The following is a 19,377-nucleotide window of genomic DNA, read 5'->3' on the forward strand; positions in this document are numbered from 1 at the left end:
TCCCCCCATTTTACATCAATAAGAACAGCATAGAGTAGTGAGCCAATTTAGTCTCAGAAGACTTGAACTAACTTCCCCTCAATTCAGATTATATTCCTGGTCCCATTACTTAGAATCTTGTAAACTGATTGTTTTTAAAAATTTATTTTATGCATTTTTCTTATTCACAAAGACTTCCTTTCACCCATCCCTCTGATTTTAATGTCTTTGTTGTACTTCCTTAGCAACTCTTCCTTTAGTTTTTTTTTTAATACCTTTATTATCTCTTGCAGATTAGATTAAAAGCCTCACTGTGGTTGAGGTCACTGTTTTGTTACTTTGTGTCTTCTCCAGCTAGTGTGGTACTAGGCACAGACTATTTAGTTAGTATTGAATGAATAACTTATCTTCCATACAGGGTATTTATATTTGTCGATTTTGCATCAGAGATATTTGCTATTTTCTTTTCTGTGATCTAACCAAGCCACTAAGTCTGGCGTTGTTTTACTCTTCTGTCCTGTAGCATTATACCTAATTATACCAGTTAGGATTTCTTCTGTTTTCCTTAAAACTAAATGCTAGGACAATAAAAATAAAACTAATATTATGGTAAGACCAGGGATCTTTCTTAGCTTCAAGGTGTGATCCTTGTAAAGAAGGCATTCTGTCTCAGGTTTCAGTGTAGGGCCTAGATGGGATATGATGACATAATTGCTGACATTTTACTAGTCTCAAGCCTTATTGCAGCCTCCCACATATCAAGTATTTATTGAGGATTTTACTAGGGGTTTTGTAGGCACATAATTAGACATGCTTTTTGCAAGAGTAGAATGTAAATTCTAATAAGTATTTAATACATTTTACTCATAAAATCTATGTCATTATAGAATTTACATTCAGTAATTGAGAACTATGGTATTTTAAAGTATAATTTTCTAAAATCTATTATGAATTTCATTAATTTTCATAAAGGTGCTTTGAAATTCCCAATAATATCAAGTCTATTATTTCAAATTAATAAATGGTTTGGTGTGCAATGAGATGAGGAATGACTTAAATTTCTGAATTATTGCTGTGAAAGAAACAGAATTAGTACATGCTGTTTTCTCATTAGATTGAAATTTCCAGAGAGAAGAATTGAAGGATATTTAATGTTTATTATACAAATAATATTATAGATTTAAAATTCTTTTCAGAATTTGTCATTAGCTACCTGTTATGAAATATTTTCAAACTGTACACCGTTAAACTTTCCTATATTTAATAACTTAGATTGGTATTGGTTTTTAAGTGGTCCCACACTCATAGTTGTAAATAAACAGGGAGCAGAAGCAAAGTCTCTAAGGATGACAGTCCTTTGGCAGAGGTTGTAAATGGTGTTAAGGTGGGGTGCTGAATTTACTTTCTTCCCTTACTTTTTTTTAACCCCTCAGTAGCAACAGCGAACCACTCTCACCAAAAGGTCTATGACATTTCTGTCAGGTGTACTTTATTAGAAAAAAGATTAAATTTTATCAGATTGTTTTCATTAGTGGGTTGAGAACTGGAAAATTTTACAGCTTTAGCATTTAAAAAACTTTATATTCAGTAAGTTTAAAGGGATTTATGTGTTCTTACCCCGAAGGAAATATGTTACCTAAATGAATCTTTCAGGGCAAAGAAATGGATGAAATTTCCACTGAAATAGTATATATTTGATTTTATATTCATTCATGTTTAAACACAAGACTTGGGGGAAATAGCATGTATTCTTAAATTTGCTACAGATAAAATATCTTTCCTTTCAAGGCCAGTGGTTTGCCTTTGTAGTAAATCAAGTCATACTAAATTTGTCATTATGTGGATTTCTGTTTGAAATAAGTAATCCCATGACTAGGGTTTTTGCAGTTTTTCTCAGATTTATAAAAATGTATTAGAATGCAATTTGACTTTTACATTTAAGAAAAATACTAGTAGTAGAGAATTCTTAGTCATTTTTCCTTCCTGATGAGTATCTTTCTCATAATACGGCTCCATTCTTAATGCCCTTGCTGAATATATATACTTGCCTCTCCTTCAGTAGGTCCTGTATTTTTCTACTCCTATGTTTTACCATGTTTATTTCATGCTCTGGTCTACATAAGTGAATGTTATCCATCTGTCAAGGCTTATAATGATCATTCCTCTATAATCAGTTACTAATTCACTCAGGTAAAATATTTCCTCTTTTTACTATGTTCCCAGAATATATTTAAACGTTTTTTTTTCCCCTATAGTCTCTTTAATTGCATGGATAGCAATAACTTATATTTGCCCCACCCCCTAGCTCCTTGTACCTCTTATCACTATGAATTTGCCTATTCTGGATATTTCATGTAGGTGTAGTCATACAGTTTTTGTCTTTTTGTGTCTGGCTTATTTCACTTAGCATAGTGTTTTTGAGATTCATTCATTTCGTAATATGTATTAGAACTTCATTTCTTTTTATGGCTGAATACTCCATTGTATGTACATAGCATATTTTGTTTATCCATTCATATGGTGATGGAACTTAGGTTTCCACCTTTTGACTATGGTGAATAATTCTGCACCAAACATTTGCATATGTAAGTATCTGTTTGAGTCCCTGTTTTCAATTTTTTTTTGGCTGTGTACCTAAGTTAGGGTTGCTGAATCATAGGATAATTCTGTGTTTAACTTTTTGAGGAACTATCAAACTGTTATCTGTAGTGGCTGCATCATTTTTTATTCTGTATAGTAATATATGTCAGTTCTAATTTCTCTGTACTCTGTCTAACACTTGTCCCCCACTTTAAAGACAAATGAAAGCCACCCTAGTAGGTATGAAGTGGTATCCCACTGTGATTTTGATTTACATTATTTTCATGGCTTAGCTTTATGTGCTTATTGGACTTTTTATATCTTCTATGTAGAAATGTCTATTTGATTCAAATGTGGGGCTTATACTCAGGATCCTTATAACAAGAACTGAGCTGAGATGAAGAGTTGGATCCTCAACCGACTGACCACCCCAGGCAACCCTGACAATTTTTAAATTGTATTGTTTGTCCTTTGTTATTGAGTTGTAGGAGTTCTTTATATATTTTGGGTATTAAATCCTTATTAGATAATGATTCGCATTTTCTCTTCCATTCTGTAGATCGTCTTTTCATTTTCTTGATAATGTCTTATGATGTACAAGTTTTTTAATTTACTTTCTTAATCTTTATTTTTTCATTTTTTTTCCATTTATTTTATTTTATTTCTTTTCAGTGTTCCAGAATTCATTGTTTATGCACCACACCCAGTGCTCCGTGCAGTACATACCCTCCCTAATGCCCACCACCAGGCTCACCCAACCCCCCACCTTCCTCCCCTCTAAAATGCTCAGTTTGTTTCTCAGAGTCCACAGTCTCTTACGGTTTGTCTCCCCCTCCGATTTCCCCCATCTCACCTCTCCTCTCCATCTCTCCATGTCCTCCATGTTATTCGTATGCTCCTCAAGTAAGTGAAACCATATGTTAATTGACTCTCTCTGCTTGACTTATTTCACCCAGCATAATCTCTTCCAGTCCCATCCATGTTGATACAGAAGTTGGCTATTCATCCTTTCTGATGGAGGCATAATACTCCATTGTATATATGGACCATATCTTCCTTTTTTAAAAAATAATTTTCTAATTTTTTATAAACATATAATGTATTATTAGCCCCAAGGGTACAGGTCTGTGACTTGCCAGGTTTACACACTTCACAGCACTCACCATAGCACATACCCTCCCCAATGTCCATAACCCCACCACCCACTCCCTAACCCCTTCCCCCCCGCCGGGAACCCTCAGTTTGTGTTGTGAGATTAAGAGAGTCTCTTATGGTTTTGGACAATATCTTCTTTATCCATTAGTCTTTTGAAAGGTATCTTGGTTCTTTCCATAGTTTGGTGACTGTGGCCATTGCAGCTATGAACATTGGGGTATATATGGCCCTTCTTTTCACTACATCTGTATCTTTGGTGTAAATACCCACTACTGCAATTGCGGGGTCATAGGGTAGCTCTATTTTTAATTTTTTGAGTAATCTCCACACTGTTTTCCAAAGTGGCTGCACCAACTTGCATTCTCACCAACAGTGTAAGAGAGTTCCCCTTTCTCTGCATCTTCTCCAACACTTCTTGTTTACTGACCTGTTAATTTTGGCCATTCTAACTGGTGTAAGGTGGAATCTCAGTGTGGTTTTGATTTGAATCTCTCTGATGGCTAGTGATGATGAACATTTTTTCATGTGTCTGTTAGCCATTTGTATGTCTTCTTTGGAGAAGTGTATGTTCATGTCTTCTGCCCATTTTTCGACATGATTATCTGTTTTGTGTGTGTTGAGTTTGAGGAGTTCTTTATAGATCTTGGATATCAGCCCTTTGTCTGTAGTGTCATTTGCAAATACCTTCTCCCATTCCGTGGGTTGCCTCTTTGTTTTGTTAACTGTTTCTTTTGCTGCACAATAGTATTTTAATTTGATGAAGTTCAGTTTACTTTTATTTTTTCTTTTATTTCTTGTGTTTTTTGTCTCATATCTGAGAATCCATGATTATAAAAATGTGCCCATGTTTTCTTCTAAGAGTTGTATGGTTTTAGTTGTTATATTTAGGTTATTGATCCATTTAAAAATATATACTTATTTATTTTAGAGAGAGAAAATGTATTTATTATAATTAATTATAAAATTATTTATTTTATTATGATTAATTATAAAATTGTTTATTTATAAATGATTTATTTTAGAGAAAGCAAGGGGAGGGGCAGATGGAAAGGGAGAGAATCTTCAAGCAGACTCCCCACTAAGCATGGAGCCTAATGGAGGACTTGATCCCACAACTCCAAGATCATGACCCAGAACAAAATCAAGAGTCAGATGCTCAATTGACTGAGCCACCCGAGCCCCTAACATTGGTCCATTTTTAATTAGTTTTTTTATATAGTGGGAGATAGCAGTCCAACTTCATTATATTTTGCTTGTGGAAATCTAGCTATCCCAGCATCATTTGTTGAAGAGAATATTCTCTCCCCAGTGAATAAACTTTGCATCCTTGTAAAAAAAAAATTCATTGGATATTGCCATAAAGTTTATTTCTATACTCTCAGTGCTTTTCCATTTGTCTGTGTTTACCTTTATGCCAGTATTTCTGTTTTGATTGACAGTAGCCTTGAACTAAGGTTTGAAATTGCGATGTCTGAATCCTCCAACTTTGTCATTCTCTTTTCAATATTGTTTTGGTTTTCTTGGGTCTCTTGTAATTCTATATGAATATGGGGATCAGCTTTTTTATTTCTATGCAAAAGCCTGTTGGAATTTTGATAGGGAATATGTTGAATCTACAGATTGCTTTGGGTCGTATTGACATCCTAGCAATATTCAGTCTTCCTATATTGATACCTAAATTGAGACCATTTCCAGTATGTGATGTGTATGTGGGTTCCCCACATCAACAACTAATTCTAAGACACCAGCTGGGTGTCCTATAATCCAACTCAATTCTGACACTTGGAGGTAGTATCAGATTCCACAGGTTGAAGACTCAGTCCTACAAGATTTCTGCCTTCCCCCTTCCCTTTGGAAGCCAGTGGCAAGCCCAGTTGTTACCTGTACTTCTGACCAACTGACTGTAAATCTGAGGTTTCCATGACCCTCTCCTCAGGTTTGATTAATTTGCTAGATGGAATCCATCCATAGACAAAGGAATTGGGAAGGGGCACGGAATTTTTATGCCCTTTCTGGCCTTGCCACTCTCCCCGAATCTTCACATGGTCACCAACCTAAAAGCTCTCTGAACCCTCTCCTTTTGTTGTTGTTCACGTGTGTGTGTGTGTGTGTGTGTGTGTGTGTGTGTGTGTGTGTGTTTCCCCCTATGGAGTCTTTATTACATAGGCATGATTAATTAGATTAGTGGCCATTGGTGATTGATCTAATGTCCAGCCCTTCTCTATTCCCTAGAAGTCAGAGGGGGAGGGACTGAAAATTCCTACCCTCTAATCACATGGTTGGCTGCTTTGGCCACCAGTCCTCAACGTTAATTAAGTGCTTTCCAAAATCCACCTCACTTGACAGAACAAAAGACCTTTATTGTACTCATCACTTAGGGAATTCCAAGGGTTTTAGGAGCTCTGTACCAGAAGAAGGATGAAGACCAAATATGTATTTCTTACTATAAATCATAATATCACACTATGTATGAACACTGGATGTTTTCCAACTTTTAGGTCTTTAACTTTTTCAGTAAGGTTTGGCAGTTTTCAGTATAAAGATCATTTACTTCCTTGGTTGAATTTATTCCTAGGCATTTTGTTCTTTTAGATGTTATTATAAATGGAATTGCTTTCCTTTTTGGATTGTTTTCATTGCTTTTGTATAGAAACACAATTGATTTTTATATTGATAGTTCAACCAAAATATTAAATTATGAGAAATGAATTTAAGAAAAGTTGCCTTAAGATTCACATATTGAAAACCAGACAACATTGCCGAGAAAATTTTGGAAGACCTAAATAAATATATTTGCAGTGTTCATGAATTGGAAGATTCAGTGTTAAGATGCCATGTCTCTCCAAATCGACCTTTTGATTCAGTGCAATCTTTTTTTTTTTTAAAGATTTTATTTATTTGATATATAGAGATAGATCACAAGTAGATAGAGAGGCAAGTGGAGAGAGAGGGGGAAGCAGGCTCCCTGCTGAGCAGAGAGCCCCATGTGGGGCTCGATCCCACGACCCTGAGATCATGACCTGAGCTGAAGGCAGAGGTTAAACCCACTGAGCCACCCAGGCGCCCCTGATTCAGTGCAATCTTAAATAAAATTCCAGTAGATTTATTTTTTACAGAAATTGATAAGCCAATTTTAAAATTTATGTGGAAATATAAATGCAACCTTAGCTAAGAGGGTTTGGGAAAAGAACAATGTTTAAGGACTTACACAATGAGATTTCAAAACTTATGATAAAGCCACAGTAATTGAGACTTCCCGTGTTTACTGCAGCATTATTCATAGTAGCCAAGATATGGAAACCACCCAAGTGTCTATCAACAGATGAATAGGTAAAATATAGTGTGTGTGTGTGTGTGTGTGTGTGTGTGTGTGTGTGTGTCTGTATGTGTGTGTGAGAGAGAGAGAGAGTGTGTGTGTGTACACACATATACTTAGGGAATATTATTCAGTCTTAAGGAAAGAAGGAAATTCTGCCATTTGTGACAACATGGATGAAGGTGAAGTACTTCATGCTAAATGGAATAAGCTAGACAAATATCACATGATCTCACATAAATGGAATCTTTAACAGAAAAAAAAAAGTTGAACACATCATAACAGAGAGAGGACATAGTTACTAGAGACTGAGGATAGGTGAGAAGAGAAGATACTGATCAAAGGGTAAAAACTTTCTATCACAAGGTGAATAAATTCTAGAGACCTAATGTGAACATGGTGATTATGGCTAATAATATGTATACTTGAAATTTCCTAAGAAAGTAGATCTTAAATGCTCTTGCCACATGCCCACAAAAATGAAATTATATGAGATGATGGATATGTTAGCTTGATTGTGGTAATCATTTCACAGTTTATACATATATTAATCATCATGTTATACAGAACCTAAATTTTTTCTCAGTCAAGCTCAGTAAAACTGGAAAAATTGATTTTGGGCTTCATTAAAATAAAAAGAATTACTCATAAAAAGAAATTAAGAAAATGAAAAGGCAAAACAAAGACTGGTAGACAATATTTGCAGTATATACATGGCACCAAGGTTATTTATTCAGAATATATAAACAACTCTTTTGAACCAATAAAAGGAGATAACCCTTTAAGAGCAAGGGTAAAGTTTTGAATAGACATTTTACCAAAGAAGATACACAGAGAGCAAATAAGCACATTAAAAGATCTTTATGATCTTCTGTAATAGACCAGAAAGAAACAAAGACAATCTGCAGAAATCAGAGACTTTACAGGCAATACAGTGACACTAAGTTCATATGTTTTAATAGTTACTCTGAATATAAATGAGCTAAATGTTCCAACCAAAAGACTCAGGGTATCATATTGGATAAAAAATCAAGAACCATCCATATGCTGTCTACAAGAGACTCATTTTAGACCTAAAGACACCTCAAACTGAAAGTGAGGAGGTAGAAGAATTTACCACACTAATGGACTTCAGAAGAGAGCTGGGGTAGCAATCCTCACATCAGATGATCTAAGATTTTAAACCAAAGACTGTAATAAGAGTTATAGAGGGATACTGTATCAAAATTAAAGGGTCTATCCAGCAAGAATATCTAGCAATTGTAAATACCTATGCCCCCAGTGTGGGAGCAGCCAGTTATATAAACCAATTAATAACCAAAGTAAAGAAATAGATTGATAATACATTAACAGTCGGGGACTTTAACACCCCACTCAAAGTAATGGACAGATCATCTAAGCAGAAGATTAGCACAGAAACAAGGGCTTTGGATGACACTCCTGGACCAGATGGACTTCAGAGTTACATACAGAACAATTCATCCTAAAGCAACAAAATACTTCTCAAGTGCACATGGAACTTTTTCAGAATAGGTCACATCCAGGGTCACAAATCAGGTCTCAACTGATACCAAAAGATTGAGATTATTTCTTGCATATTTTCAGACCACAGTGCTCTGAAACGAACTCAGTCACAAGTAGAAATTTGGGAGGAACTCAAACACTTGGAGTTTAAAGAGCATCCTACTAAAGAATGAATGGGTCGGGGCGCCTGGGTGGCTCAGTGGGTTAAAGCCTCTGCCTTCGGCTCAGGTCATGATCCCAGAGTCCTGGGATCGAGTCCCGCATTGGGCTCTCTGCTCAGCAGGGAGCCTGCTTCCCCCTCTCTCTCTGCCTGCCTCTCTGCGTACTTGTGAATCTCTGTCTCTCTAGTAAATAAATAAAATCTTTAAGAAAAAAAAAAGAATGAATGGGTCAACTAGGAATTTAAAGAAGAATTTAAAAAATTCACAGAAACTAATGAGAATGAAAGCACTTTGGTTCAAAACCTTTGGGATATAGCAAAGGTGGCCCTAAGAGGGAAGTACATAGCAATACAAGCCTCTCTCAAAAAATTAGGAAACTCCCAGATACACAAGCTATTGTACACTTGGAGAAAGAAAAGCAAAGCCTAAACCAAACAAGAGAAATAATAAAGATTAGAGAAAAATCAGTGAAATAGAAACCAAAAGACCAGTAGAACAGATCGATGAAAGTAGGAGCTGGTTCTTTGAAAGAATTAATAAGATTGATAAACCTCTGGCCAGACTTATCCAAAAGAAAAGAGAAAGGACCCAAATTAATAAAATCACGAGTGAAAAGAGAGATCACAACCAACACTGAAGAAACACAACTGTAAGAACATATTATAAGAATCTATATACTAACAAATTTGGCAATCTGGAAGAAATGGATGCTTTCTTAGAAACTTAGAAACTACAAAGACTGAAACAGGAAGAGGTAGAAAATCTGAACAAACCCGTGACCAGCAAGGAAATTAAAGCAGTATTCGAAAACCTCCACAAAAAACAAGAGTCAGGGCCAGGAGGCTTCTCAGGGGAATTCTACCAAACATTTAAAGAAGAAATAATACCTATTCTCCTAAAGCTGCTTCAAAATATCGAAATGGAAGGAAAACTTCCAAACTCCTTCCGTGTGGCCAGCATTACCTTGACCCAAAACTAGACAAAGACCCCATCAAAAAGGAGGAATAAAGACCCATATCCCTGATGAACATGGATGCAAAAATTCTCACCAAGATACTAGCCAAGAGGATCCAACAGTACATTAAAAGGATTATTCACCATGATCAAGTGGGATTTACTCCTGGGCTGCAAGGTTTCAACGTCTGTAAATCAATCAGTGTGATACACTACATAAATAAAAGAAAGGACAGGAGCCATATGATCCTCTTAATAGATGCAGAAAAGTATTTGACAAAGTACAGCTTCCTTTCTTGATTAAAATGCTTCACAGTATAGGGACATAGGGAACATACCTCAATATCATAAAAGCCATCTATGAAAAGCCCACAGTGAATATAATTCTCAATGGGAAAAAATGGAGAGCTTTTCCCCTAAAGTCAGGGATGTCCACCATCACCACTGCTATTCAACATAGTAGTAGAAGTCCTAGACTCAGCAGTCAGACAACAAAAAGAAGTAAAAGGCATCTGAATCGGCAAAGAAGAAATCAAACCCTCATTCTTTGTCGATGACACAATACTCAAAACCCAAAGAACTCCACCCCAACACTGATAGGACTCATATAGGAATTCAGCAAAGTGGCAGGACATAAAAATCAATGCACAGAAATCACTTGCATTTCTATACACTAACAATGAGGCACAAGAAAGAGGAATTAAGGAATCAATCCTATTTATAATTGCATGGAAAACCATAAGATAGCCAGGAATAAACCTAACCAAAGAGGCAAAGAATCTGGACTCAAAAAACTATAGAACACTTATGAAAGATATGGAGGAAGACACAAAGAAATGGAAAAATATTCCATGATTATGGATTGGAAGAACAAATACTGTTAAAATGGCTATGTTACCTAGAGCAGTCTGTTCAATGCAGTCCCTACCAAAATACCATTGACATTTTTCACAGAGCTGGACTAACAATCCTAAAATTTGTATGGATCCAGAAAAGGCTCCAAATAGCCAGGGGAATGTTGAAAAAGAAAACCAAAGCTGGGGGCATCAGAATGCCTGACTTCAAGCTCTACTGCAAAGCTGTGATCATCAAAACAGCAAAATACTGGCACAAACAGACATTTAGATCAGTGGAACCGAATAGAGAACCTAGAAATGGATGCTCAACTCTATGGTCAACTAATCTTCAACAAAGCAGGAAAGAATATCCAATGGAAAAAAGTCAGTCTCATCAATAAATGGTACTGGGAAAATTGGACAGCCACCTGCAGAGGAATGAAATGGGACCATTCTCTTATACTGTACACAAAGAAACTCAAAATGGATGAAGGACCTAAATGTGAGACAGGAATCTATCAAAATCCTAGAGGATAACACAGATACTAACCTCATCGACCTTGGCCACAGAAACTTCTTGCAAGATACATCTCTAAGGCAAGGGAAACAAAATCAAAAATGAACTACTGGGACTTTCATCAGGATAAAACGTTTTGCACAGCAAAGGAAGCAGTCAACAGAACTAAAAGGCAACCTGTGGAATGGGAGAAGATATTTGCAAATGAGATCAGATAAAGGGCTGGTATCCAAGATCTATAAAGAACTTAACAAACTCAACACCCAGAGAACACATAATCCAGCCAAGAAACGGGCAGAAGGCATGGAAAGACACTTCTCCAAAGAAGACTTATAGGTGTTCAACAGACACATGAAAAAGTGCTCCGCATCATTTGCCATCAGAGATATACATATCAAAACCACAATGAGATACCACCTTACACCAGTCAGAATGGCTAAAATTAACAAGGCAGGGAACAACAAATATTGGCAAGGATGTGGAGAAAGGGGAACCCTCTTACAGTTTTGATGGGAATGCAAGCTGGTACAACCATTCTGGAAAACAGTGTGGATGTTCCTCAAGAAGTTAAAAAATAGAGCTACCCTATGACCCAGCAATTGCACTACTTGTTCTTTACCCCAAGGATACAGTTATAGTGAAAAGAAGGGCACATGCACCCCAATGCCCATAGCAACAATGTGCACAATAGCCAAACTATGGAACAAGCTGAGATGTCCTTCAACAGGTGAATGGATAAAGAAGATGTGGTTCATATATGCAATAGAATATTACTCAGCCATCAGAAAGGATGAATACCTGCCATTTACATCAATGTGGTTGGAACTGGAGGGAATTATGCTAAGTGAAATAAGTCAAGCAATAGAATATTACTCAGCCATCAGAAAGGATGAATACCTGCCATTTACATCAGTGTGGTTGGAACTGGAGGGAATTATGCTAAGGGAAATAAGTCAAGCAAAGAAAGACCATTACCACATGGTTTCACTCACATGTGGATTATAAGGAATAGTGCAGAAGATCATAGGGGCGGGAAGGGAAAACTGAATGGGAAGAAATCAGAGGGGGAGACAAACCATGAGAGACTCTTGACTCTGGGAAACAAACTAAGGGTTGGGGAATGGGAGGTGGGTAGGAGGATGGGGTAAATAGGTGATGGGCATTAAGGATGGCACACGATGTGATGAGCAGTGGGTCTTATATGCATCTAATGACTCCTTGAACATTATATCAGAAAATAATGATGTATTATATGTTAGCTAATTGGATTTAAGTAAAAAATGAAAAAAAAATGAAGAAAAGATCTTTCATTAGAGAAACACAAATTAAAATTATGAGATACACTTCTGAATTAAAATGACCAACAGTACCTAGTCCTGGAGTTGATACAGAGAAATTGACCTCTCATATATTACTGGTGGGAATGGAAAATGTTATGGCCACGTTTTAAAACAATTTGACAGTTTCTTATAATGTTAAATATATATTTACCATGTGACCCAGCCATTCTGCTCCTAGATATTTACCCATGTTAGTAAAACATGTCGACAGAAATGTTCAGAGCAACATCATTCATAATTTCCTAAACCTGGAAACAACCCAAATAGGCATTAGCCTGTAAATGTGTAAACAGTTTGTGGTATATACATAAAATGGAATATCCCATTCAGTAGTAAAAGGGAACAAACTGCTTGTATATGCACCAGCACTGATAGATCGCAAAACCTTAGGTTAAAAATTTCTTATGAGGGGCGCCTGGGTGACTCAGTGGGTTAAAGCCTCTGCCTTCGGCTCAGGTCATGATCTCAAGGTCCTGGGATCGAGCCCCGCATCCGGCTCTCTGCTCGGCGGGGAGCCTGCTTCCCTTCCTTTCTATCTCTGTTTGCCTATCTGCCCACTTGTGATCTCTGTCAAATAAATAAAATCTTGGAAAAAAAAAGAATTTCTTATGAATTCTAGAACAGGCACAGGTATAGTGTAAGAAGAAGGTCTCTGTTGCCAGAGAGTTGGAAGAAATTGAGTGCAGATGTCAGGAGGGAAATTTGGGGTGATTGAGTGCTATAGATCATTACTTTGATAGTGATTATATACTTATATCCATGTGTTAAAAGTCAATTGTTAGGGGTATCTGGGTGGCTCAGTCAGGTAAGAGTCTACCTTTGGCTCAGTCATGATCCCAGAGTCCCGGGTTGGATGGAGCCCCATGTCGGGCTCCCTGCTCAGCCAGGAATCTGCTTCTCCCTCTTCCTCTGCCCCTCCCCATGTCCTGACTTTCTCTCTCTCAAATAAATAAAAATCTTTTAAAAAATCACTCATTAATTTTATTCTTTGTAAATTATCCCACAATAAAGCTGAACAAGAAAAAACAACTTTTAAATAAATGATCAAACTCCTTTAAGTCATAGAATGATTGGAGAGAATAACAGGTTTCATTTTTTTCTGGACTTTTACAAACGAGGGTGTGCATGCTTTGGCAGAATGGAGAAAGGCTATCACCAAGCAGGTAGGTATCTAGCTTTGCTCATCAGTTGGAGATAAAACTTAAATTCAGAAAAGAAGTAGTAATTTCGCTTAAAATAAAACAAAAATAAAATTTCACTTAAGAGTCTCAAATTTCCAATTATAAAAGAAATAAGTAACAATGATACAAAGTACAGCCTAGGGACTATAGTCAGTAATACTGTAATAATTGTGTGGTAACAGATGGTAACTGCACTTTTCGTGGTGAGCAGCGTGTTTGTAGAATATGTAAAACTGTCAAACTTCTATGTTGCATACCCGAAATGTACATAAGATTGTCTATCAACTGTACTTCAGTTTAAAAAAGTACAAAGCGAGTGCCTGGGTGGCTCAGTGGGTTAAAGCCTCTGCCTTTGGCTCAGGTCATGCTCTCAGGGTCCTGGGATCGAGTCCCGCATCAGGCTCTCTGCTCAGCCGGGATCCTGCTTCCCCATCTCTCTCTGCCTGTCTCTCTGACTATTTGTAATCTCTGGCTATCAAATAAAATCTTTATCAAATAAAATATTTTTAAAAAGTACAAAGCAGACATCCAGATGGCGAACAGACACATGACAAAGTGCTCCACGTCACTCGGCATCAGGGAAATACAAATCAAAACCACAATGAGATATCACCTCACACCAGTCAGAATGGCTAAAATTAACAAGTCAGGAAATGACAGATGCTGGCGAGGATGCGGAGAAAGGGAACCCTCCTCCACTGTTGGTGGGAATGCAAGCTGGTGCAACCACTCTGGAAAACAGCATGGAGGTTCCTCAAAATGTTGAAAATAGAACTACCCTATGACCCAGCAATTGCACTACTGGGTATGTACCCTAAAGATACAAACATAGTGATCCGAAGGGGCACGTGTACCTGAATGTTTCTAGCAGCAATGTCTACAATAGCCAAACTATGGAAAGAACCTAGATGTCCATCAACAGATGAATGGATAAAGAAGGTGTGTTATATATACACAATGGAATACTATGCAGCCATCAAAAGAAATGAAATCTTGCCATTTGCAACGAAGTGGATGGAACTAGAGCATATCATGCTTAGTGAAATAAGTCAATCGGAGAAAGACAACTTTCATATGATCTCCTGATATAAGGACATGGAGAAGCAACATGGGGGGTTAGGGGGATAGGAGAAGAATAAATGAAACAAGATGGGATTGGGAGGGAGACAAACCATAAATGACTCTTAATCTCACAAAACAAACTGGGGGTTGCTGGGGGGAGGTGGGATTGGGAGAGGGGGAGGGGACTATGGACATTGGGGAGGGTATGTGCTATCGTGAGTGCTGTGAAGTGTGTAAACCTGGTGATTCACAGACCTGTACTCCTGGGGATAAAAATACATTATATGTTTATTTAAAAAAAAAAATTTGGAAGGGGAGGCGAACCATAAGAGACTATGGACTCTGAAAAACAACCTGAGGGTTTTGAAGGGTCAGGGGTGGGAGGTTGGGGGAACAGGTGGTGGGTAATAGAGAGGGCACGTTTTGCATGGAGCACTGGGTGTTGTGCAAAAACAATGAATACTGTTACGCTGAAAAAATAAATAAAATGTAAAAAAATGTAAAAAAAAAAGTACAAAGCATATTATAAAAACTAGTTGATATATCTAACTTTTTAGCGCTTATTAACCATTGTCATTTTAATTCATTTTAGAAATACAAACACGGCCGATGTGATGATATTTTGAAATGGAAGCCTCCCAGTCTAAAATTCTGTGGATTTCTGCCTAAAGATAACAAGAATGGGAGGAGAAGGGTAAGTATACCCTTTTGCCATTTTTACATGAAATAATGCTGTTTGTATAAGGCTTCACTGTCTACTGGATACTTGACATATACTTTACCCCCTCAAAAGTAAAGTACTTTATTTTTACAATATACATACATACCTGTACATCTGATTTTCAGCTGTTAGAACTAACATTTTGTATCCTAACATCTGATTTTCAGCTGTAAGAGCTACTAACATTTTGGTCTTCAAAAGTACAGTTATTTCTAAATAACATGGAGGACATGGGGAGATGGAGAGGAGAGGGAGTTGAGGGAAACTGGAAGGGGAGATGAACCATGAGAGACTATGAACTCTGAAAAACAACCAGAGGGTTATGAAGGGGCGGCGGGGGGGTGGGGGGGGTGGGAGGTTGAGGAACCAGGTGGTGGGTAATAGGGAGGGCACGTACTGCATGGAGCACTGGGTGTGATGCCAAAACAATGAACACTGTTATGCTGTAAATAAACAAATAAAAATAAATAAATTTTAAAAAGTACAGTTATTTCTAATACAAAAAAAATGAACTTTGTTAAATTGTAAAAGTGAAAATAGATTTTCCATTCCTGCCAACTGAATTATAAATTAAGATATGATCATGAGGGGCGCCTGGGTGGCTCAGTGGTTTAAACCGCTGCCTTCGGCTCAGGTCATGATCTCAAGGTCCTGGGATCCAGTCCCATATCGGACTCTCTGCTCGGCAGGGAGCCTGTTTCCTCCCCTCTCTCTCTGCCTGCCTCTCTGCCTACTTATGATCTCTCTCTGTCAAATAAATAAATAAAATCTCAAAAAAAAAAAGATATGATCATGGTTGTTACATCTAAGTGTTTTGAAGTAGGCCTTTTTACTTCAAAAGAAACTACTTCAGGCTTGCATTTGGATAGCAAAAACATTTCTTCATGGTTTAATTGTTGACTTTCATTAAGATTTTTCATAATTAGGGGCACCTGGGTAGCTCAGATGGTTAAGCATCTGCTTTTGCCTCAGGCCCTGATCTCAAGGTCCCGGGATCAGGCCCCACAAGGGGGACACATATAATGGGTTACTAGTTTCAGAAGTAGGCTTCAGTGATTCATCAGTCTTAGGTAATATCCAGTACTCATTTCATCACATGCCCTACTTAATGCCCATCACTGCAGCAACCCTCAATTTGTTTCCTATGATTAAGAGTCTTTTATGGTTTGTCTTCCTCTCTGATTTCATCTTGTTTTATTTTTCCCTCCCTTTCCCTATGCTCTTCTGTTCTGTTTCTCAAATTCCACTTACAGTGAGATTGTACTATAATTGTCTTTCTCTGATTGATTTATTTCACTTAGCATAATACCCTCTGGTTCCATCCAGGTCATTGCAAATTGCAAGATTTCTTTCTTTTTTTTTTTTTTGATGGCTACATAGTATTCCATGGTATATATACATACCACTCCTTCTTTATCCATTCATCTGTTGATGGACATCTGGGCTCTTTCCATAGTTTGGCTATTGTGGACATTGCTGCTATAAATATTGGGTGCAGGTGCCCCTTTGGATCACTATATTTGTATCTTGGAGGTAAATACCTAGTAGTGCAGTTGCTGGGTTGTAGGGCTTTTTGTGTGTTTTATTGATGTTTTGTTGAGTTTTGAAAAATTATTTTGTTTTCCTTTTTACAGATCATAATTCTTAGCATTGAAAAGCTACATGAGGCTGTATATAGAATGTGCATTTTCTAGGTAGCAAAAATGGTAATACTAATTTTTTTCTTGCAGTTTCCCACTGCAGTTAAATACAGCAAAATGTTTAGTAGTTTGTCATCCTAGTTTTGCTTTGTTCTTAGTATATTTTAAACTATATTTTATTCTTTTAAAATTTTACCTATTTTTAAATGACTTCTTACAAAAAAAGAGGAATTACTTTTAATTCTGGTACATCTTTAAAACACACCACAATATTAATACTTAAGGTGATTTTATGATAGGAATGTGTAAGTTATATTTGTGTAGGTACATAATTTATTTATGTAACATGGGTTTCAGTTTTCAAAAATAGGGTATTTAATATGAAATACAGTGTAATAATATTACATAAAGCATGTATTATTCAGTTAGCTAGAGTAGTATGATTTTTTAATGTAAAGAATGTTATGTATTATAGCAGTTTTCACTAAATAAATGAGCTTACATCTAATGCCTATGTTAGATGCTGTATGTTAGAGGGCATTTTAAGAAATATGCCTTTAATAGTTTGAAAGGAGAGTAGCCATTTATCTAAATTATAAGAATCTGAGCATGTGACCAGTGTAAGTGGTTTAAGATGTTAAAATACCACGAGACAAGCTCATTTCTTTTCTTGATTGCACTTCTGAATATTTCTGAATCTAAAAGTTAATCTAATCTAAAGCTTAGAATGGAGTGGAATGTCTTAAAAAGTGCAATATAAGTACCAATCCTTAAAAATGTCTCTGGTTGGTTTTATTTTTTTAATGAAATCTTAGATTTTCAAAGTATGTTTTTAAGTTTTATCCAGCTGCATTACAGCAATAAAGTGGGTATAGTAGAGATTCTTGTTAGTTTAAAATTTAATACAAATAGAAAAATGTATTGTTGGGGCGCCTGGGTGGCTCAGCGGGTTAAAGCCTCTGCCTTCAGCTCAGGTCATGATCCCGGGGTCCTGGGATCGAGCCCCGCATCGGGCTCTCTGCTTGGCTGGGAGCCTGCTTCCTCCTCTCTCTCTCTCTCTGCCTGCCTCTCTGCCTACTTGTAATCTCTATCTGTCAAATAAATAAATCTTAAAAAAAAAAAAAAGAAAAATGTATTGTTAAATGCCCTACAATGGCAATTAAAATCTAAACTTCACCTTTTTTTTCTCAAACTCCTTTTAGTATCATTTCTAAAGTATATTAACTTTGATTTATCATGGCTTAAATAACTTGCATGTATCTTAGCTATTCACATTGTGTTGAACTTTATAGACATACAATAGAGATTTTTATTTGAGAGCTGTATGGTGTTTTAAAAAATATTATGGGTTTATATTAACTTCTCTATAACCAGAAACTGTGGTCGTTGTTTCAAAAGCTAGAATCACAAAGGTCTGTTTTGAAAAGTGCAAACTCTTGAGTACAATGTCAGTGGTTTATAGTGAGTAGTATACCTTTATCATTTTTGTAGCATAGTAGTTTAGAGCACAGAATCTAGAGTCAAACTGCCTGAGTTTAAATATCCTTATTAGCTGTATGACCTTGAGCACATTCATTTTTTCTGTGCCTTATATTCCTCATTCATAAAATAGAAGTTGACCTCATAAGACTTAAGAAATAAAAGGATTAAATAAGCTAATATATGTACAACAGATGGCACATGGTGAGCATTTAAATGTTTGATGTCGTTTTTAGTTAAAATAGTTCTTTTTTATTTGGTTTGCCTCTCTTTAAATTTACTTATTTATTTATTTCAGCGTAACAGTATTCATTGTTTTTGTACAACACCCAGTGCTCCATGCAATACGTGCCCTCCCTATTACCCACCACCTGTTTCCCCCAACCTCCCACCCCCGACCCTTCAAAAACCCTCAGGTTGTTTTTCAGAGTCCATAGTCTCTTATGGTTCGCCTCCCCTTCCAATTTCCCTCAACTTCCTTCTCCTCTCCATCTCCCAATGTCCTCCATGTCATTTGTTATGCGCCACAAATAAGTGAAACCATATGATACTTGACTCTCTCTGCTTCACTTATTTCACTCAGCATAATCACTTCCAGTCCCGTCCATGTTGCTACAAAAGTTGGGTATTCATCATTTCTTCTTCTTTTTTTTTTTATAAACATATAATGTATTTTTATCCCCAGGGGTACAGGTCTGTGAATCACCAGGTTTACACACTTCACAGCAATCACCATAGCACATACCCTCCCCAATGTCCATAACCCCCTCCCCCTTTCCCAACCCCACCTCCCCCCAGCAACCCCCAGTTTGTTTTGTGAGATTAAGAGTCATTTATGGTTTGTTTCCCTCCCAATCCCATCTTGTTTCATTTATTCTTCCCCTATCCCCCTAACCCCCCATGTTGCATCTCCATGTCCTTATATCAAGGAG

Source organism: Meles meles, chromosome 1 (genome assembly GCF_922984935.1).
Source record: "Meles meles chromosome 1, mMelMel3.1 paternal haplotype, whole genome shotgun sequence".
NCBI lineage: Eukaryota > Metazoa > Chordata > Mammalia > Carnivora > Mustelidae > Meles > Meles meles.